The sequence below is a fragment of the Cupressus sempervirens genome, chromosome 2, assembly GCF_028749045.1.
Source record: "Cupressus sempervirens isolate cs-2001-9-10 chromosome 2, ASM2874904v1, whole genome shotgun sequence".
Classification (NCBI taxonomy): Eukaryota; Viridiplantae; Streptophyta; class Pinopsida; order Cupressales; family Cupressaceae; genus Cupressus; species Cupressus sempervirens.
This window is the reverse complement of record NC_143119.1, coordinates 718,809,467-718,833,756: the sequence shown is the minus strand read 5'-3', so window position 1 is coordinate 718,833,756 and position 24,290 is coordinate 718,809,467. Positions and strand designations below refer to the sequence as shown.

The 24,290-nt window shown below is 35.0% G+C and overlaps 1 pseudogene; it reads right to left on the bottom strand.

The window, feature by feature from the left end:
- Positions 1-20,361: 20,361 nt before the first annotated feature.
- LOC149575403 (protein CTR9 homolog pseudogene) lies at positions 20,362-23,951 on the bottom strand (annotated as a pseudogene).
- Positions 23,952-24,290: the final 339 nt, after the last annotated feature.

Below are 24,290 nucleotides of genomic sequence, written 5' to 3'. Positions count from 1 at the left end.
TTTCATTGATGTCAAACCTGCTACTTGTAGGAATGACATTTGCTTATAAGATACAAGTACTATCACTTAGTTGATTCATGAAGAGGATTTGATCAACAAGATGTAACAAGAGCACCTAAGGGAAAGGTTGAGTTATGATATTATAATGAAGTGCAAGGATCAGTTAAGACAATGGTTAAATAATGTATTGATAACATACTCAAAAATACAGAGGTTGGTCATAATTAGAAACATTGCAGGAAGAAGTTGTAACAAGGTTGACTGCAAAGCTTAAACTAAGATCATTAGTGTGTGAGTTAGTTGAAGTCAAGAAAATTCACAATAGGAGTCGAGTAATAAAAAATTCTAGTGTGTTCCAAGTATTCTTTAGGTGTCGAGTGAAGATCAAGTGTCGAGCATCAGAAAATCTTGGTGCCGAGTGATCTTCATATGTTGAGCATCAGGAAAAACACAGTTTATGTTGAGTAACACAATGTGTAGAGCACCAGTATTTCAATAGTTCCAAGCTACTGCATCATTTCAAATGACAAAGATTTGCCAAATCTGAGCTGAAAAAGTGGTTTTTTTGAATTTTGTGAATGAGTTAGAAGATAAGGATGATGAGCTGGTGGCACAAAATCCTATGTAAACTTTTTTTGAGTGAATTCAAGAGGATTATTCAAAAAGTTTCCAGAGGAAAAAAAAATGTGTTAGATGTAATGAATCCTACCTAATCCATACGAATTTAAATTAAAGGATGGAAGAATCAAGTGGGAAAAGAACTCCAAGACTTCTATTTAAGGAGCCACAGACCAAGAAGCAAAAGCTACTAATACTATTATTGCAAAAGTGCCAAACTGCGAAGTAGTTAAAAGGCTGTCAAGGAGGTGATATCTAGGAGAAGGAAGAGCACAGAGGCTCTGCTTCTATAAGTGGTCATGAAGAGATGATTGCACTAGTACATTAAGCATGGAGACTTAAGGAGACTAAAAGCTTGAAAGGAGGGCAAGCTATCAGAGTTGCAGTGATTGAAGGTCAGGCAAGGGTATGAGTTGAGAAGTGATCTGAGATCTGCAAGATAAGTTGTATTCTACAGTCAGGTCAAAAAATTTCTAATACTCCCTAGCAATTGTATTAGACATGAAAATTCTATGGACTTAGGTTGGTTTGATACCCATTTGTAAAATCTTTAATAGGGTGGCATTCCAAGTGAATGTTCTAAAGTCCTCTAACTAGGCCCACTTCTAAAAGTGTGGTTAAATCCTTTAACAAGGTCACATTTAATAGTGTGTTGTAAACCTTTAATAGGCCAGGCCTTTCATAGGGCATCACTTTAAAAGAGTGATAATTGAGTAGCATGTTAGTGGTGGTTTTTTCCAAATTGAGTTTCCACGTAAATCACCGTGTTATGTGTTGATTTCTTATGTGTTATGCTTGCATGTGTATTTACAGTAACTTCTTGGTTAGAAAATTTAAAGCTTGGATGAATGAATGATTGAATCGGCTCACTACACTTAGTGAAAAGTTTGAATAGGACATTTAGACCTTGAATAACTGATTCACCCCCCCTCTCAGTTATTGTAAAACATTTTTAAAAATTGGTATCAGAGACATCTGTTGATTTACTTTCAAAGTACTAGAAGTAGGAAGATCAAGATGTCGAAGACAGAAGTTCCCAAGTTCAACAAAGACAACTTTGTTGCATGGCAGAGTCTAATGAAATTGCACCTTGGATCAATAGGTGACAATGCACAAACCTCAATTGGAACAGAACATGTAAATCCAATAGAACCTCTTAATATAGATAATTTGAATAAAAAGAAGGAGCATAATCAAGCAATGATGGAAATTGCCTCTGCACTAAATTATGCAGAATATGATGACATCAAAAATTGTGACACTACATTCAAAATATGGAAAGCCTTGGCAGATATCTATGGAGGAGATCAAAATGTCTAGAGAGCAAAAAGAGAAAGCCTAAGAGGAAAGTTTGATGACATGAAAATGGAGGAAGGTGAAAATTTTGCTCAATATGTTGCAAGAATGAAAGAAGTAGTAAGTGCAATAAGAAGTCTAGATGCTCAATTGGAAGAAGAAACTGTCATCAGCAAATACTTAAGAACTCTACTCCCTATCTATGCTATTAGAATTTCAACCATTCAAGAGCTAAGGTGTGTACAAGGAAACACACTAACCTTTGAAGGAATAGTGGGAAGACTTACTAAATTTGAATTGTCAAATTTTGATAAATACATACCTAAGAACCTTGTATCTACTTTCAAGGCCAAGATGACAATAAAAGACACTGAGGAGGAGACATCAAGGAAGAAGAGAAGAAAAGGAAAACATGCAAGTAGTGATAGCAGTGCAGATGAGGAAGATGTGGAACAGTTAGAAGCACTACTGGCACAAAGATTCCATAGAGGCAAAGGTAAATTCAAAGTTAAGCTTCCTATCATATATTTCAATTGCAATGAATTAGGTCATATTTCTGCAAGATGTACACAGAAGAAGAACTACAAACAAGGAAACAAGTACAGAAAAAAGAAGAAGATGATAGCAAGGACTACAACGAAAAAGGAAAGAGATGCTACATTGTTGAAGAAGATTCTGACGAAAATGATGATGAAGTAGTCTATGTGGCCATGAAGGATGAACCAGATAAAGATGAAGATGAAGCAACAACATCGGTTACCTGTGTGAACAAAAATGACAAGTGGATCATAAACAGTGGATGCTCACATCACATGACAAGAGATAAAAGTAAGTTCATTACCTTTACTCAATATGATGAAAATAGTGTTAGATTTGGTAATGATGCTCTGTGTCAAATCAAAGGAAAAGGCTCTATTAAACTCATAGAGAAAATTTTATGTGATAATGCATACTACATTGAAGGATTAAACTACAACTTGTTGAGTGTATCACAGTTAAGCAATGTAGTTTGCAAAGTAGAATTTGAAAACAAAACTGTTGAGATCTATGACACTGATGGAAATCTGAAAGGAAAAGGTGAACAAACTAGGAGTAATCTGTTTTACCTAGATATGGAAGATGCAACATGTCTTGTTGTTAGGTTTGGTGATGTGTGGTTGTGGCATAAAAGGCTATGTCATGTCACTTTTGATAATATGATTAGCATCAACAAGAAAAAGGTTAGAGGGTTGCCCAAATTGAAGAAACCTGAAAACACAATGTGCAAACAATGTCAAATAGGGAAGATGACTAAGTCTAGTTTCAAAAGCAAAATGTACACTTCCAAAGAAGTACTAGAGTTAGTCCATACAGACTTATGTGGTCCAATAGGAGTGCAAAGCTACCTAGAAGATAGATACATAATGCTATTTGTGGATGATTATTCTAGGATGATGATTGCAATGTTTTTAAAGAAAAAAAATGATGCATTTCAAATGTTCAAGTGGTATTTAGCTAGAGTTGAGCAGGAAACAGGAAAGAGCCCGAAATGCCTAAGGTCAGACAGAGGAGGTGAGTTCGAATCAAAAGAGTTTGAGATATTCTGCAATGACAAAGGTATCAAAAGGCAAACATCAACACCAAGAACTCCACTACATAATGGTATTGCTGAAAGAAGGAATAGGTCAGTGATTGACTGTGCTACAATCTTAATGATGTCGAAAAATGTTGCACTAAAGTACTGGAGAGAAGCTATAAGTACTACAGTCTACACACTAAATAGAGTTCAAGTCATGAAAGGTACAAATGCAACACCTTTTGAATTATGGTATGGTCACTCACCCAATGTTAACCATTTCAAAGTATTTGGTTGTAAATGTTATATCCTTAAAGATACTAGAAATAGCAAGTTTGATGCAAAAAGTTATGAAGGCATATTCCTTGGATACTCCACTAGAAGCAAAGCATATAAGTGTTTGAACATTAACACTAATAAGATTGTGGAGAGTGCAAATGTAAATTTTGATGAGCGTGTAGAAGTTCAGATTGATGAGTCAAACCAAATAGAGGATTATTGATCCTTTGTATACTTCTATGAAGGAATGATTGTTGAAGAAAATGCTACAAATCAAGCTGAAAATCAACAACAAATTTTAGTATCTGTCGAGTCTCAGCCAGTGAATGCAGAGCTGCATTTAGAAGCCAAGCTGCAGAATGTAGAAAATGCACATTCTAATTCTGAAAATAGTATACATGACAGGAATGGTGAAGTGACAGATGAAGAACAAAATGAATCTGAAGCTGAAGGATCAAACATGGAAAGAAGGATAGAACCAACAGTAGCCAAGTATGTGAGAAGACATCACTTTGAAGATCAAATCATTGCTGACAAGGATGTTAGACAAATGACAAGGAACATACTAAGGAATGAATCATGTCTAATAAGCAAGGTTGAACCTAAAAAAGTGAAAGATGCACTACAAGATGATTGGTATAAAGCCATGGAAGGAGAGATAGATCAAATTGAGAAGAACAAAATATGGACCTTAGTTCCTAGACCGGCTGATAAGAATGTGATTGGTACCAAATGGGTGTTTAGAAACTAACTTGATGTGAATGGTGAGATAACAAGAAACAAAACTAGACTAGTTTATAGAGGTTGTGCGCAAAAAGAAGGACTGGATTATGGGGAAACAGTTGCCCCTGTTGCAAGAATGGAAGGAGTAAGAACACTACTTGCATATGCTACATACAAAGGTTTCAAAGTCTACCAAATGGATGTTAAGTCTACTTTTCTTAATCATATACTAGAAGAAGAAGTCTACATAGAACAACTAGAGGGATTTGTAGATGACAAGAACATGGACATGGTCTGCAAACTACACAAGGCACTTTATGGATTGAAGAAAGCACCTAGAGGATGGTATTAGAAATTGCACAATTGTCTTGTGAAGATAGGATTTGAAATAACAGATGACAATAGCAACTTGTACATCAAAGCTGAAGAAGGTAAAGATATTTTGATATTAGAAATCTTTGTTGATGATATAATATTTGCAAGAAAAGATGGTTTTTGCAAAGATTTTTCTATTTGAAACATGAATTTGAGATGGCAATGTTTGGAGAAATCAAATTCTTCGTTAGATTACAAGTACATCAATTGAAGCATGACATATTTATGACCCAATAAAAATACATCAAGGAGATACTTAAAATATTTGGGTTAGAAAACTCAAAACTAGTCAGCACACCAATGGCAATAGGCCATAAGCTATCTAAAAATGATGAGTCTATTGAAGTGAATCAGACATTATATAGATCAATGATTGAAAAACTACAATATGTTGTACATAGTAGACCAGATATCGCATTAGCAGTTGGAATAGTGGCGAGATTTTTTGCAAATCCAAGAGAAAATCACTTAATGGTAGTAAAGAGAATACTAAGGTACCTAAAAGGAACTGATGACTTTGGTTTGTACTATAAGAGGAGTGAAAAGTTTGAAATGAGAGCCTACATTGATGCAGATTGGGGAGGTAACATTGATGATAGAAAAAGCACCAGTGGAGGAGTACTTTTCTTAGAAAAAATGTTGATTACATGGACCAGCAAAAAGAAAAGTTGCACCTAACATTCCACTGCTAAAGCTGAATATGTGGTAGCTGCTATAAATTGCACCAATATTGTATGGATCAAACATTTTCTGCAAGGTATGAAGAAAGAGGTAACTGAGCCTATGATACTTTATTGTGATAATACAAATGTTATCAACATATCAAAGAACCCTGTAATGCATACTAAAACCAAGCATATTGCAATCAAGTATCATTATGTAAGAGAATTGGTGGAAGACAAACAAGTGAAGATAGAATATGTTAGCTCAAAGGAACAGATTGTTGACATCTTCAAAAAGCACTACCTAAAGATCCTTTTGAGTATCTTAGAGGTAAGTTAGGGGCGATACCCCTAGCCAAGGCTACTTGAAGCAAAAGAAAGAATGACCTACATCAAATGAGCTGATTGTAGGAGATTTTACACATTGATGCAGAGGATGTTTACTTTATGATTCATGACTAAAGTAGTAAAAGTGTTGAAGTTCCAAATTAGTCACAAGCAATGTGACAGAAGGAGAAAATAAATGAACCTATAAAAGCTACACTTGCATACTAAGACGCTAATATGTCTTTGGCATTCTTGTCAAAGAGGGAGAAAATCTAAGAAACTAATCAACTGGAGAAGTTGTGAGAGACTGATCAAATGTTGATGATCTAGTAATCAAATAAAGAAAGAGGAAGAAGTGGATAGAAATAATCAAGGTTGAACAGAACAGTAGAAGATGAGCAATATAGAGGGAGAAAAACTTATAACAAGGATACATCAGCTAAGAGGGAAAAGCAGAAATGACACAATCAGAATAGTAGAAGGAGACGTGAAGCTACACTTTACTTTTTGGCATTTGACTTATTGTTCTAACCTAACTAGCATTTGGTTAATAGTTTAGTCTGATGGTTGATCACTTTAGTTTGCCATCAATGCCAAAGAGATTGTTGAAAATCTGATTGAAAAGCTCATAGTTGAATATCAAAGAGGGAGATTGTTGAAAAGAAAGAAGATTGTTATTAAAAGAATATTTTCAATCATTATTTTTTTATTGATGTCAAACCTGCTACTTGTAGGAATGACATTTTCTTATAAGATCCAAGTACTATCACTTAGTTGATTGATGAAGAGGATTTGATCAACAAGATGTAACAAGAGCACCTAAGGGAAAGGTTGAGTTATGATGTTGTAATGAAGTGCAAGGATCAGTTAAGACAATGGTTAAATGATGTATTGATAACATTCTCAAAAATACAGAGGTTGGTCACACTTAGAAACATTGGAGGAAGAAGTTGTAACCAGATTGACTGCAAAGCTTAAACTAAGGTCATTAGTGGGTGTCGAACAAGTTATTTGAAGCTGAGAAAATTCTCAGTAGGAGCTAAGTACAGGAATTTCTAGTGTGTGTCGAGTAATCTTCAAGTGCCGAGTGAAGATCAAGTGTCGAGCATCAAAAAATCTTAGTTGGTGTCGAGATATCTTCACGTGCTAAGCATCAGGAAAAACACATTTGATGTCGAGTACCACAATATGAGCTAAGCACTAGTATTTCAATAGTGTCGAGCAGCTACATTATTTCAAATGATGAAAATTCATCAAATCTGAGCCAACAAAGTGGTTGTCTTGAATTTTGTGAACGAGTCAGAAGATAAGGATGATGAGTTGGTGGCACAAAATCCTCTGTAAATCATTTTTGAGTGAATTCAAGAGGATTATTCAAGAAGTTTCTAGAGGAAACAAAATATGGGTTAGACACAATGAATTCTACCTAATCCATGCGAATTGAAATTAAAGAATGGAAGAATTGAGCGGGAAAAGAACTCCAAGACTTCTATTTAAGGAGCTATAGACCAAGAAGCAAAAGTTGTTGATATTGTTGCTGCAAAAGTGCCAAACTATAAAGTAGTTAGAAGGGTGTCAAGGAGGTGACATCTAGGAGAAGGAAGAGCACAGAGGCTCTACTTCTATAAGTGGTCATGAAGAGATGATTGCACTGGTACATTGAGCATGAAGACTCAAGGAGACTAAGCTTGAAAGGAGGGCAAGCTATCAGAGTTATAGTGATTTAAGGCAAGGCAAGGGTATGAGTTGAGAAGAGATCTGAGATATGCAAGATAAGTTGTATGCTACAGTTAGGTCAAAAAATTTCTAATACTCTCTAGCAATTGTATTAGACATGAAAATCAGGTGGACTCAAGTTGGTTTAATAGCCATTTGTAAATCCTTTAACAGGGTGGCATTCCAAGTAAATGTTCTAAAGTCCTCTAACCAAGCCCACTTCTAACAAGGTGGTTAAATCCTCTAACAAAGTCACATTTAATAGTGTGTTGTAAGCCTTTAATAGGGTAGGCCTTTAATAGGGCATCACTTCAAAGGAGTGCGAATTGAGTAACATGTTACTGATGGTTTTTTCCAAATTGGGTTTCCACTGAAATCACTATGTTATGTGTTGATTTCTTATGTGTTATGCTTGCATGTTGATTTATAGTAACTTGCTAGTTAGAAAAGTTAAAGCTTGGATGAATGAATGATGGAATGGGCTCACTATACTTAGTGAAAAGTTTGAATAGGACATTTGGACCTTGAATAACCGATTCACCCCCCCAACCCCCCCCCTCTCAGTTATTCTAAAGCATTTCTAACAATTGTAACACATAATGTCGTTGCTTGCTCCATTATTTCCTTCTTCAGATCTTCTTTTTGTAGGGTTAGTACCTCTAAACATTCTACTATTTATATTACTATTATCAAACTTAGCTTTCCTACAATTAACTAATATGACTAAAACCATGACAATTGTAAAAATAAAAAAAGTAACATGTTTGAATGGCTTACCTATGCATTCCCTTTTTATATGAAAAAATTCATTACATGCATTGAATCTACCTTTGAATTCATATCTCACTTCTTTAGGTGGCTTAGTTTTCTTGGATTTCTTAGGTTCATTAGTTTGTTTAGGTTGATCAACTTGTTCAGTCTGCTTGGGTACATTATCAAATTTATTTGACTCAACCTTGTTCAAGTTTTCTTTTTCTTGCATAGGCTAATGAATTTTGGGACTAGATTCCTTTCTAGCTTCATATTTCTTTTCTTATTTCTCTAATAAAATATCCAAGGCCATTCTTATTATAAGAAGGTCTCCGAAAATACATTTTCTCATCAATTTTATCACTAATGGAATATAACTTCTCTAATTGTTGCTTAGTCTAGGTTAGCTCTCCTTTTACAATATCATTGTAATTCTCAAGCTCTGCATACTACAATGATGTAACACAAAACCATTGTTACCCATGCTCATTAAAAAGACCACTTCAACATGTTTCTGGTGCTTCAACATAGCCATGCTTGGCTTCACTTCACAACTCATGCCCATGCTAATTCTGTTATTTAGCCACTAATGTGTTCCCCCTTACGGGCTTGTCACTTACTGTTGTCACAATATTGATTCTCTCCACGACTACCATCTTCTTGTTTTTTGCTGCTCCCATTATCAAGATTTGATAATAATCAGGCTCCTCACACATCATAGCTGGTTCGCTGTCATTGCAACTAGACAATACATCCCTCCAAGTCGTGGTCTCCTTTTGAATAGTTACTGGCTTAAAATAACGAAGCCGCACCTGTGGCCAGTCTCTTACCACATACACATGCATGGTGGAGATGTTCTCGGTTCATAATGTCTATTCTACCACCTTTCCATTTACAAGAACCAGGCTCTACTACTGTTCTTGCATATCGTCTCCCTTCATGGCCCAAACACTTCCCATTCCTAACTAACAAGCCACCTACAGCTTTGATGCATGCCGCCACCTTTTGCTATGACTAGGGTGTGATAACAATCGGGTTCATAACCCAAATTATATTGGGTTTTTAATCCTCCACCTACACTCCAAAAATCCCATGATATATCTATTTAGTGATGTATCTAATTCAATGAGCTATCTCCACACTCGGCTTCTCCCTACTTTGAACCCGACTACTCTCTTTCTCCATTATCGGGCTCTCATGAAGTAGGAGTAAAACTATAAATAGAAGTCAGGTTGTGCAACTTCCATCTGCTACCCTTTCATGAACACAAAAATGTACTTGCAAACAAAAAGAACAACATGTTTCTTCCTCATATTAACATTTTGAAGCAAGAACTTGCCATCGGTTTCTAACCGATCCTTAATTAATAAAACAACATTCGGGTTTCTTTGCATATTGTCGATGAAAGACAAAGAAGCCATCACCATGAAACTACCCACAAAAACTATCTATAACCGAATCACATGACAGGAGGGGAAACAACACGAAACTGAAACACTATAAACACAAGCTATTAAAAATATTTAACTCAAAATTTTACATAGCATTGTGACTCTCTGGCTAAAGGCCAGAGAGTCAATCCTGTACTCTTAATTCCTTTCTCTCTTTTCCGTAGTTTCTCTACTCCCCCTCTCTTAACTCCAACTGCCCATTCGGTTCCCACTCTTTCTTTTTAAAGAGTTGCTGGTGGTTATACAAGGTTGGTTATTAAAACCATACCTCCACTTTTTAAGCCCTATGTTTCCCACATTCTCTCCTTATGGAGATCTCTTTCCTATTCTAATGGAAATGCTTTTAAAATACATCTTAATGCTATACATAACCATTAAAACATATACTTCAAGTTTCTAAACCATGTCTACCCCATGGTTCCCAGATTTGAAATTTCTCCAATATTGTGAACTCTTGCCATGATTGGCCATGTTGGAGGGGTCTCCCATCATACAAATTGGTGGATTCAAGTTCATATGTCACTTTTGTATGATGTCATCTTAGATCTACATTCTCATATTTCAAATCTGACTCAATTTTACTATCATTTTTCTCAAGTTCAATTTGAAATCATTAATCTTTAGCTCATACTTTAGGATCTCATTTTCTTTCTTTAATCTCAAAACATCATCACTATCCTTAATTTGATCTTTAGGCACCTTCTTGGACTTGAGATGATGAATTTTGTCTTTTAGCTTTCCAATATAGTATTTTACATCTTCATATCTTTCATTCAAGTTATCTCTCTCTTTAGTGAGAATATCAATCTTCTCAAGAGGTTCTTCAAGGTTCTTTTGTAACTATTCCATATCCATAGGGATCTTACTCAAGTTGTTAAGCCTCTTTTGATTAACTATGCTCTAATACCAATTGTTAGTAATATGGAATACTAAGAGGAGGGGTGTGAATCAGCATTCTACAAACTTTATCACAAAATTGGATAATATTAATTACCTTATAGCTTGCATATGAAAGTATAGTAATTATGTTGAACAATAAACATAATCATGAAATAAGAGAACTCATAACACCATATTTTGTTAATTAGGTAAACCTTGGTAGGGATGTGTTGGTTAACAGTTTGTCTTCCTTGATATTTGGTTTGTACCTTAACTCTTAGACTGCACAATGGCTTATGGAAAACAAAGAAATTAACAACAGAATGGGTCAATGTAGTAATCTATCAAAGACCCCTGAATTGAAAGGTATAGCTTCCTTATGAATGCAAGATATGCACTGAATTTGTCTTTCAGCTTTTGGGGTATGCTCTTAACTAGAGAGCAAGAGAGGTAAAAACCAAGTTGCTCAACTTTAAACAACCTAGGCAAAAGAAGGGGGACCAAGTCACAACATGCAATCAATTCTAACCTAGATGCAAGGAAAAGAAACATGCACAAATAGCTACAACAAGAAGAAGAAAATAAGAAATGGTGAAATAAGTAATTCCCGGATTACATAATTAGTTGATGTTTGGAAAATACTTGGACTATCTATCCCTCAGCTTCTCCATGCACTAGTTTCCGGCTTCCTCATGCAACTAACTATACTAAACACACAAACTACTGCATACATCAGAGAGAATAGAAGACTTTTCTTTTTGTTGAGGAGAGTAAGACATACAATCTATTGAATGAAGGAAACAAAACCAAGCTCATTCACATTAATTCAATTCTGAACATTAGCATATTCATTCCATACACTATACTAAAAATAAATGAACAACAAAACTTAAAATAGGCTCAAAGTCACATATAGTAGTCCCAATTACAAGGGTTTTCCAAAAGTAAATTTTGTTGATCTTATTAACTTCATAAAAGGTTACATTTATAGGTCTTCAAAAAAATGGCTAGTTACATGGATGATTGCTTCACATAGCATCTTTGAATAGAAAGACTAAAAATAGGACAAGCTTGAATCATTGTTTGTTACAGGGATTGACAAAATGCCAAGAATGGCTAAAATTAGGAAAGGTAAGAAGGATAAAGGAAGATGTCTGCAAAAGCATCAAAATCATCATGTCTTTTTAGAAGTAAATGATATGGTTTTGTAAGCCTTCACGGCATCAGTTACTTTGTCTAGCTTTTCAACATCTAGAATGATGATATCATTGGCTCAGACCATCTAATAGTCATGCATCTCTATCAGTTCATCTATTTTGGCAACTCATGACTAGAATTTCTCTATTTTCCTCCTTATGATTGTATCTTCTGCTGCAAGTTCCTAGATCTTGGACACTTGCAAGTTGAGTGGGTCAAAAGCTTCATCAAAAAATCCCAAGAAATTTGATTTCATTCTCTCAATGTCCATGAGCTTTCCATTAGTGGACACGAAGGAACCTATGTGCAAGATATTCAAATATTGAAACAAATTTTCAATGATCTTTTGTACTAGGTTGTGTGCATCCTTGAGCTCATTTGCAAATCTCATTGAACTTTCTATAAAAAACTCCAAGGATTGTTTCCAATGAAATAGTGACTCTTTTCGTGTCTTAAGGATCCCATGAGCAATGGCCACATTTGTCTTCATGTCTATTACTTCTTTTAGGAGGGTCAATTGCTCTGTCAACTTAAATATTGCCTTCTCTATGGTCATCTGATGATATGAAGACACTTCCCTAAGCTTGTGAGCATCTAATACTAGGCTTCCCAAGTTTTCAACTAGTGGGGAACCTTGAGCCTTCATCTGATGTACCCATACTCAACCTACCCACCTGAATTTTCTTTCTTGATGTAGCTTTAGGATTAAATTATTATTCTCCTCTACATTCAGGTCAAATTGACTCGAAGACGTACTCCCAAGTGCAAACCTTATGCATTCCACTGATTCTCTATTTGCACCTTTCAATATTTCCTTCTCTTCTCTAAGATCTTCTAGCTTATCCTTAATTTTCTCATTGGTAGACTTCCACATGTTCACCATTGAGTCATGAACTAGGATGCCAAGATTTACTATCCTAATCTAGAAATCATCCTTTGAGTGCTCATTAAATCTACTTTCTTTTTGTGGCTCAACAATCTCAACTAGCATATGGCTAGTTGTTGAATCCATAGTCAGTGTAACAATTATCTTAAGCTTCTTTGTCTTTTTAGATGGCTGAGAGGAGGTGACTTGTGTGATCAAGTCCTTTGATGGGTCTACATCCTCATATCTCCTCTTCTTCCTATCAATCATCTCTTTGAGCCATGACTCTATAGAAAGCACATTGATAGCCGATTGCAATACAATGGGGTCAAACAACTTCCTTGAGATTAATGGAGCTGGCTTGCTCTAAGAAGCAAAATTGAAGGCAATGACCTTAGTTACCGAAAGGTCTAAGGTATCCCCTTTCTAAGATACATCTTTCTCCTATTCATCCATGGGGATGGTGTTGCCATCCAAATTAATTACTTGGACAGGGGAAGATGGCTTAGCTAGTGATTTTTTTTATTCTTTCCCCTTATCATTTTCATCCTCCTTCTCCCCAACTTTCTTGGTGTTTGGAAGAGAGTCGACCCCACAGGTAGGAGTGAGTGGTACATTCTTTTCTGGAGGTTGGTCTCCACCTTGGCCAATCGACTGTGATGGCCCTGTAGATTTTAATGTAATAGTTGTGGTGGTTTTTTCTATGGTTGATTGGGCAGCTTCAACTGATACTCAACACATAGAACTAGTGCTTCCAGTCCTCTTCTTCCTCAATCAAGTCCACTCCAGCCATTTGTATGTTCTCTTGATTATCCCCTATATAAGAACCTCCATAGTGTCAATGACTGGATCTGTTGGTGGGGTAGACAGAGTTGGGGTGCATTTGATCTTCTTGTATGATGTGGGGTACACGTAGGCTCCATCATCTGCAAGGTCAGAGACATCAAAAAATTCATTATATAGTTTTATCTCATCAATGCTTAGCCACAACCAAAATCTCTCCCAAGTTTGGTACTCATTGAGACACCTGAACCAGAAGTCTTCAATATCTAAGACATGCCTGTAGGCATATCCCAACTTCAGATGATCCCTTACAAATTTAAATGGATCATATTAAGGCTTGAGCACCTCATAGTCTAACAACTTAATTTTTCTCTCAAAGCTCTTCACTAAATTCTGAGCATCTGATCTGGAGGCACATGAATACGGGCCAACCACTATGGGGAAGGAAATCCTGACTATCTTTTTAACATTAGAGCATAGGGTATTCACTTCAAGGATTTGTCGACATAGTTCAGCTAGGACCACCTTGTCTTCTGGATATCTTGGCAATCTCTTAGGAAATTTGACATAAGCTCTTATTCGCAAATAGGAGAAACTTGAAAACTAGATGAATGAGCATCCAAATTAACTTATGGTTGAAATTGCCTTTGGTGAAAATCTCCTCTCAGGACATCCTTGAAATTATCGGCATAGCCTCATTGTGAAGGCATCATTGACAACTACATACTCCTCATAGCTTCTTTGCAACTACATGTGTGGGTAAAATTCACAAATTCTGGTGTGCTCATCATAATTTGGGATGCTAGGGAGGTCGGGCCATAAGTGATGAATTGCCAATGCATAGATCAAATAAGAGGACATGTAGAATTTTTTGAATCCTCTCGTCAAATTCAACCATGAGGCAAGCTCATCACAGATGATTTATGCCTAGTTGATCTGCATATCCTCAACACATATTTCTTGTAGTAGGAGGAAATGATGCTTGATGAACTCCAAAATCTCCTCTTTTTTCTTTCAATCTGAGGAGTGCAAGGATATCCACAATCTCTCTTTTTAGATTTGTGACAAAAGGGGTCTTTGGCATTTTGCTCTTCTTTGAACGAGCAGTCTAGAACCAAGTCCTTTGCATGCCTTCTTGTCTAAGGGTCTTCTTCTTGTTGAACATGGATGTGGAAGACCCAAAATTGACATCACAATACTACTCCTTCATAGGAATGCCAAATGTGGACTACATCAGTGCCTTGTTTATTGATATGAGAATAGACTAGTCAGGAAACAAAATCTTCTTTGTTTCTGGATTGTATCTTTTGATGCATTCCCTTATGAGCTCAGGTTCATGCACTACCATAGGAAACCCAGCTGCTTCTACTAGTCTGCCCTCTTTAAGTTTCGAAGTAACTGGGTGAATGGGTTGAGAATTAAGTCTTCTATGAAGATCACCCAAATCATAGAATTTGAAGGATGTGTCTGTAAGCTCTTTTAACTCTCTCCAAGACAATTAACTTATCGTAACCAGTACATCTTATTTCCATTTGCTATGATTGCACAAGATGTAGTTCTCCATAAATATCCATTTAAATATACTTGAAGAAACCAATTACGTGCAATTCTAAGAAAATAGCTTTAGGAATAAGAACGTTGGCACCACATGAACAAAATTAAGTTTGGCCAATGAATTTAACAATAGGGTTTGCATTTAATTCCATGAGTAATGGCTATTTAAGCTTTCTATTCATTTTCATGAAAAATACTAAAGTCCTGAAAGCTTTATTACTTTACTTAAAGTAAAGTGATATGACTCGGAATCACTCAACACACAAATGATTTAACTTTTTGGGAAGTGCCTTACTTGTCTTCAGAATCTGGAATGTAGATATACTTGATAAAATTAACATGAGAGGGAGAGAGAGAGAGAGAGAGAGACTTAGCTTTTTCGCAAACCCAATTTCCTTCTATTTGGAATCGCAACTCGGGGAGTAATCCTTTTTCTAGCTTGTGCACTTCATTCTTTCACTTTCTACCTAAAGATTTTAACACTACATCTCCTTTATTACGAGTTCATTTTTATCAGTAACTTTTGTGAAAGTATCTTTTGAGCATCTCTAAAGGATATTTGTATTTAAGAGTAACTTGATTTCTATTTTCATAGCTTCTAGAGAAGTGGCCTTTTTCATTGCCTTGGGACAAAAACCCCTTTCTCAGCAACATTTCCCAAACTACAACACAACAAACAAAACTTTTATTCTTTTATCTTAGTCGAATAGCCTTGAAGCTAGATCTTGACTCTTGAGCATGCCTTATTGGTAATGAATCCTTAAATGGCTCTTTCAACATTATGTTCTCACTATTTGGTCATTGGAACTATGATTTGCTCAAGTTATATAGCATCAGAAACATAACAAAATAACCTCTCTTCCATAAGTACACAGCAGAAAACCCATTTACCTGTGTTCCTTCATAGTACTTGATCTTATCTCCACAAATTTGAATGATATTCATTCTGGCTTCGATCCATAGCTTAGATGGCCTTTCCAACATGACACAATCATATTCTCAGCATTAATTCCTTGTGATGGTGCGACTACTTTTATCTTTACCTTTTTCGCACCTACACAACAAAAAACACAAGGCTTGTTCTAACAGTGTTATGTTGTGATCACAATTTTGATTAACCGACACTTTACTTCACATTAAAAGACCTTAACTAAAAATAAAACTTTTCGATGTTGCATTGAACTTTTAACTCAACTGTTCCAAATACATCTCGAAAGCTCACAACTTAAGATTTTAACTCAAAGTCAAATCAAAGAATTTCATCACTTCACTACTAAAACTAGAGGTTGACTTTAACTCTCTACAATCCTACAATTTCTCAGGCCTCAATTATCTTGCTTACCCTTTTTGCACCTTTGCAACTTAAGCTTTCATTGTAAATCAGACTCTTGCAACTCTGTCATGACCATTTGAGGTTAACTGTTTCCTTTCATTGTAACTTCGCAACTTGAATTCTTAACTCATTTCTTAACCCTGCAAAGTTGTGATCAAAGCATTTTGCTACTTTTCCACCCTAACTCTAGGTTACCTTTAACCACCTGTGAAGATGCAATAACCACTTAACTAAACTACTAATGTCTTTTGCACCTTTGCAGCTTAAAATTATTCAAGCCAGAAACAAGCTACGATCATGTGATTTTTAGTAAATTGCTCCTTCACAACTCTAACTTGACAATTAGCATTAACATCTGCGAGAGTGAAAAAACCATTTTGAATACCACTTTGTTGCTTCACTGCATCTCAAACAACATAACATGATCATATTCTCAGCCTTTTTACTCTTTGTTATGGCTTCATCCTTTGGATATGCACTTGATAGAGTTTGCTCAAGGGAAAAATAGCTCAAAAACTCAAAATACATGGGATATGGAATGTTAGTGAAAGATAGTAGAGAATTAAGTGTGGAAAACTTATCTTTCATCAGGAGGACACCAAAACACATCTCAACCATGCCTACATCACTTAGACACTGCACGCACCAAAAAATAGGAAACCCACATAGATGGTGTGTAAAGTTAATCTAAGGGGAAAACTTGAAAAACAAACAAAGTAGAGTACTTTGGGAAAGATAAAAAGTAAGTGACCTATGGACAATTAGAAATCACACTCACTTTCATACCAAAAGACTTCAATCTTTAAAGGGGTAAGACTAAAACTTGGCAACAGGTGTACCCCACTAGTGCGTTTTACCCTAAATCGCGACCAAAAATTGCGACCAAGTTTTTTAAATGGGTTGGTTGGTCGCATTATAAAGAAAATTTTTGTTTTTTTTAATAACATGCCTGTGTTGGTCGCAATTGCGACAAATTAGTTTTGTCGGAATTGCGACACACACCGCAGCATAAAACAAAAAAAAAAGGGCAAAAATGTAACATTTCATTTGGCACGAGGGAAGCTGCAAGTCCGATCGCCATTGAAACATTGCAACATTGGCGCGAGGGGTTGTGAGTCCGGTCTCCATCCCACCACTTCCTTCACTTCCAGCAACATTGGCGCGAGGGGCTACGAGTCCGGTCTCCATCGAATTTTCAAGGGTTAACCACTTGCCAAGGTAAAATCGTTACAGTTAACAATCTAAATTGGAGAAAATTTTCTCTTGATAACATGTGCATTTAATGTGAAAAGCCTGAAGAATCCATTAATCATCTGTTCATTTAATCCCCATTTGCTTGAAACCTCAAACAAGATTTACTCAAAAGCTTTGAAACTTATTGGGCTTGGCCCCAAAATGAATTTTCTTTGGCCAAGACATCTTACTATTAAAGATATTAGAAGCAATATTTTTTCTATGATCAAGAAGAGCATCTCCCTTTTGACCTCATCTTTCAGCAGACCAACCATAAGCTGTGACCAGTTCAAATGCTTCTGGTGGTGCCTTTACCTCTGCTGGTTCCGAGTCGACCATTGCGGGTAAAACAGTAAACCCCTATTATTCTAAGGGGTTTCGCAACCCTTGGTACTAAATTAGGATGGTGTTATTGGATACCTATCCATCAATTGTGTTAGCAATTTTTTTTTAAATTGGAACCACAAAATCAGAATGCAACAAATGGAATTCAAAAACACAAAATCATGATAAACGCTCAAGACTTAATACAAGGGCACGTCTGCTACAGATTGACGGGTGCATTTGATTCAACAATTTACTAAAACCCTCATTTTCAGCAAGCAATAATTGCATTCCACGCTACCACATCTCTTTGAGGCATTTCTTCAAACACTTCGCGCGCATTGTGCATGCTTCCACATTTCACATACATGTCCATTAAGGTAATCATCACAACAACATTAGATTGAAATCCACATCTAAATAATCTGTTGTGGATCTGCAAACCATGTTTTAGAGAACCCATACAGGAACGTACAGGGAGAGTTGTGAGAAATTGAAGTGATCATGCTGGACAATTGTTCTCTGCATTTGGTAAAACAGGGTGAATGCCTCTTTAGGAAACCCATGTTTTCTATAAGTTGAAATTATAACATTCTAAGAGAAGACGTCAAGTTCACTCGTGAATTCAAAAATGTTTCAAGCATTCACTAAACTTCCACACTTTTCATACATGTTGATAATCACATTTTGTAAAAATGTGTTTCTGGAAAATAAAGGTCCCTTGTCATTGATATGAGAATGGATTTTCTTACCCTCTACAAGGGCTTTCTTGTCAATGCAAGCCTTTAATAGATGAATATATGTAGAAGAGTCTACACAAGTGTTATTTAGAGTAAACAAAATGTGTAACGCATCTTTCAAGCGACCCTCTTTGCACAGTCTTCTGAGATGGGATGTAGATGACATTGTGAGTTAATCAAAATCATGTGGGCAACGCAACACTCACGGATTGTGATTTTTGTGGTTTCACTCAAGATGCTAAGAAAGTACTTTTTTTCAACCCCTATTATGAAATTGATTGGGTCTAGTTCATTACTCGACATAGAGGATGTGATTTCTCTCTTTCACTTCAGAGATATTTGCACTTAGCTTTAAAATGCTTGATTATTGTACAAGTCTCTACAACACCTTTAATTATCCATCTATTTTTTTAGATGGGTCCTAATTCTGTAGCACCAAATGGGGATTATGGAATCTTCAATAACTTTGAACTCATCTTTATGCTTGCCTCTTACTGGTCAATTTATCTATTTCATCTAAGGGGAAAGACCCTTATAATATTTGGTTCATCAAAGCCAATTCAAGGATTTTGCAGTCTTTCCATGTAGTAAACATCCTACTATTTTTTCTAGAAATTTCTCCAACAATGGGAATATTATATACCTTGCTGACAAAGATTATATTTCTATCATCAAAGTCTTATATAGATTTGACAAAGATAAAATTGTTGTCATTTAAGATTGATTTAGGTTTAACAGGAATATTCAAGTGTTCATGTAATGGCATTTAAAATATCTCTATCATTATTCATAGATAGAACTATTTGATGTAATAATCATGCATAATCATGCATGTTCCTTAGTATTGGATATAATAACCATCAGTTCAGAGTTTACCTTGCACAAATATTATGTTTCTAAGATTTTTATTAAGGTGACCATATTAGATCTGATGATTTACCATATTGCAACATAACTAATATTTGACCATGATAGTGAGTACATTACCCCATATATATATACCCCATTTTCCCTATTCGTCTTTTGTCTTATTCATACTACCAAATGCTGACTCTTTAATAAGATAAAACTGCAAATGTTTGTTAATTAATTCAGTGCCTTTGTAATATTAATTGCTCTTCCCTTATAATCAGATGATTCACTATCATTTTAGCTCAAATGATATAATTCTCGAGTTATCTTCGAACATTATGTTCCTTTCTTGTTTTCTATGACATCCTTGAGTAATTGCACGCAATGCATCCCATATGGAGCCACATAAAGTATACTTTCCAAAACTGGATTTCTTTCATATGTCATGGACATTCTTGTTCCACTATGAATATGACTTAGTGCAGACCAAACCGTCCAAAGTTCTCAGTTGTTGTAGAGACCGTACATTCCACCCTCATAGAGTTCTCATATAATTTGAAGTAATTTTTTATTACTGCTCAAGGATAATGGAAAAAATAATAGTTATTACTTGTAGCTATTTGTATGTCATTTTGATTTAATAGTGGAAGTATTATGTCATTTTTATTTAATATTGGAAATATGATTTCCTAATAAGGATATCTATATATTTTATAAAGAATAAATTGGTACAGTCAACTACCCAATAGATCACATGCAAAATATGAAATTCTAGGAGAGCCACCCACATCATTTTACATAATAGGATGAGGTGCATTTTGATATTGATGATTTTATTATTATTGAAATTTATAATATTGATGATTTTATTCTTTTACAATCTTGCCACTGTTCTGCTTCATAATGTGATCGAGCTAAATATAATAAAATTTGGGTGTCAGTGCCAAAATAGAATTTCCTCAAACAATTTTGATACATTTTCACTGCAAGCCCAAACTGTCCTTGTGCAAAGTAAACATGTGCTAGATTTACCCACACATTAGGCATCTGAACAAAGATGCTTCCTACTGCAGCTTCTTGAACTTGTGTGAAAATTTCCTTTGCAATATCAAAATGACCCCTTTTTGCTAGCACAATGCCTGCCCCATTTGCAGCATAGACATTTCTTGGTCTCTGAGCCAACACTTTACAATACAGTTCCCTAGCCTTATCAAGATGTATTCCCTCCGCATCTGGATCCTTCTTCTCGTTGCATGAAGCTGCAAAATAATTCCAGTTTCCAAGAGAAATGTCAGCATAAGCATCCTTACCATCTGATACATTTTGTGCAGTTTTAATTGTTTCTTTTCCTTTAAGCCAGTCATCTATTTTCAGTTCCAAGTTGCCAAGCATGGTCATCGCATTTAGTGAGGTTTTATCCACCTTACGTGCCTCCCCAATCAATTCTAGGCTTAGTTGGATCTCATTTCAAGCCTGGGCCATGGCTGCAAGTCGTATATATGCATCCACATAATCAGGAAACTTGAACCATATTAGCCTGTACAAAAAAAATTCTTTTTCAGTGTCATGTAGCTGTTCAAACAGCCTGGCAAGATTAAATAGTATGGTATATGAAATGTTTTACATATTCAACAATGGATGATCTATATTCCAAGAGATCTTTTGTAGTCAAAATAGAAGTTTGAAAATTATTGAAAATCTAGTATAAGTTCATGTTGAAAATGGTTCTAATCTTTTAAATTGAATTCACCAAATAAAGTTATTTGAGAAGATGTTTTGTAGTCAATATAGAAGTTTGAAACATAGAAAATGTTATTTGTTTTTTATTTTTTTTACAGAAAGATTTTGAAGTCAACAAAAGGAAAATCAAGTGATGAAATTTTGTTCCTCGTATGTTCAATGATATAGTTCTATTATCTTTTTTTTTTTCTTTTTATTGAATATATATCTTAAAATTATTTTAAATAAATCTTAGGTTCCAATTTATTCAATATTTGATTTATTTTTCAAAAATAAGAAATTGTAACCCACTTGAAGATTTTTGTGACATATGACTTCTAAATGATCCATGAGAATTTAACTTGTATCTTGAAAATATTCCAGATTGATTTGATTTACATTATTACATATATACCTATATGTTTCTAGAGATATTTAGTTTATTTAAATATGTTGTTGCTTCTGATCGATCTACTGTATAGGTAAAATACTAAAGGTTCACCACACAAAGAGTCTTTTTGATGAAATGATGTATTCACCAAATAAGAAGTATTACCAATGTAGGATGGAATGAATTATTTATTATATCATCCCCAAAATACCTCAATAGGAGATAAGAGGTAGTTGAATCATGAGCTTTCCATTGAGTTCGAAGATATTTTTAGAAAAAAATATATATTTTTGGAGAATGGTTAACACTATAAAAGACAAGTTATCTAAATAGATTATTGAATTTTTTGTTAGAAAATATCAACTAGGATAAGATTATAAATCAAGGATAACAACATGATTTGGTATCCTATTTCCAAGATAAAATAGGCTAAAAAGAAAGAAAAGTGGTTCACTCATAATATTCTAAAATGCTAATTTGGGTATAAATTGTGTCTTTTTGTCTTCATGGGCTTCATTTGGCTGGTCATTAGCTGAAAAACTAGGAATATATAAAGATCAATTAAATAGGGATAATCATTTATAGTTTTTGTATGAACACATTTAGACTATTTTAAATTAAATATATTGATTTTTCTTTGCATTGAGTTTCTATAATAATTTTGTTTTCTTCAAATCCATATAGCAGATTAAATAAAATGTCTCATTATGTCTATATTCACCACTACTTATAGGTGAAAAAAGAACACTCAAGCATTCAAGGACTATTGTGATATTTTTTATACAAGCTCACAATGTCCAATAGACTTTCAAACAACCAGAATGCTTCATCCCATGTATGAAAGTTTTCATTTATAAAATAGTTATTCTATGGTATATGAAATATTTTATATATTCAACAATGAACGATCTATCGTTCTCTTGTAACATTTAGCAAATAGTTTGAATACTTGACTTTCTATAATATTTTGTTACTTGTAGGCACATTTTTGGGGAGCCAAATGACAAAGATGAGCTTGAAATATTTGAATACATTCCTTTCCATACAAGTGATTATGAACATATGTCAAGATAGGTTGAAATATACATATATATATTTTTATTGCACACTTATGTAGTGCACACATTTAGATATGTGTAGTTACTTTTAAACATGTTAATCTAGTGTAACTTATAAAATATCTAATATAAGTCTAGGTTGAAAAAGGTTATAATTTTTTAATGGAATTTGTCAAATAAAGTTATTTCAGCAGATGTTTTTTAGTCAACATAGAATTTTGAAACATAGAAAATGTTAGTTATTATTTTATTTGCTTCACAGAAAGATCATGAAGTCAACAAAAGGAAAATTAGGTGATAAAATTTTGTTCCTGGGTAGGGCCACAATAATGGTTCCCACTTTCCATAATGAAGAAATCAGATGAAAAGTGGGGAAGCTAAATTTTAGGGGCTTCAAATGAAGCCAAATCTTTGAATGAAGGTCCCAAGGGGCTTCACTCGAAGCCTCCATGCCGATATTGGTGTGGGGGCTTTGAATAAATCTTAGGGTTTCATTCGAATCTGACATGCAGACCTCGTTCATACTCTTAATAACCGATCGAAAAAGCTTTTAAATCCAACATTTTTTCTTTTTTGTCCCATGGTTTCATCTATGAGTTGGTGGACTAGGGCGCTAAGAGGGAAGTCAGTAACATCATACCTTGCATCAGCATCTTCGTCTATGATGCAGGAGCACCTATTCATTGGATTTCTCATGGTTAAATTCATATTTTAAATTATATTTAAATAGTATTTAAAAAGCAACTCAATTTAAATAGTGTTGTAACTTTATCCCATGGCAACTCAAGTGAAACACCTTCTTCTAGTCGATGGAAGAATTCCATATCCTTTAAACACACAGGAAAAACTTCAGAATTAATATTGGGGCTTTTATTGATGAATTCAACCCAAACGCCATTTCCTAATGCCTCCATGAAAGTTTGCTGAGCCAACTCTAGTTCATCACGCTCAAAATGAAGAAACCCAATGTTGTTTAACAATTCAATGGGTACATCTTCTCTGCTCTTCTTCAGAAGAGACTTCACTGTGTTAAGAGAATCTAAGGCTGCACTGGGGTCTGATGATATCAATAACTCACCCATCTTAATAAAGGAATGAGCATCACGTGGATCTATGCGAGTTTCCTTTCTTAGAATTTCCAAAGCCTTCTCTCGCTGCCCTTGTTGAGCATATATATGGCCTACAGCTGTCAAGATCTCACAGTTCTCAGGGTGAACCTCCAGAACCTTTTCAAAATTTGAGAGAGAACTCTTAAGATCTCCCAATTTCATTTAACCCCATCTTCAAGCTCTCACATACTTGCTCCACTTGGTACAACACCCCATAAAGGTCATCTATTCACTTTCAACTTGGATAGCCTACAATATGGTCTTTGTATACAATTCATTTTTTGTCGTTTCATTATATGGTTTGAACAAGTGTGGAAAAAAATCAGATTTTTATTATGAATTTTTTGTTCACCAATCTATGTTAAACTAATTAGCAAGGTCAGTTTCCTAATACTCACTATAGTACTTGCTATTCAATCGGCTCATTAGTTTGTTTGTATTCTCTTTGGATTTTGTTAAAGAAAACAACTGAATGCTATATGATGAACTAAAAGTTTTGTG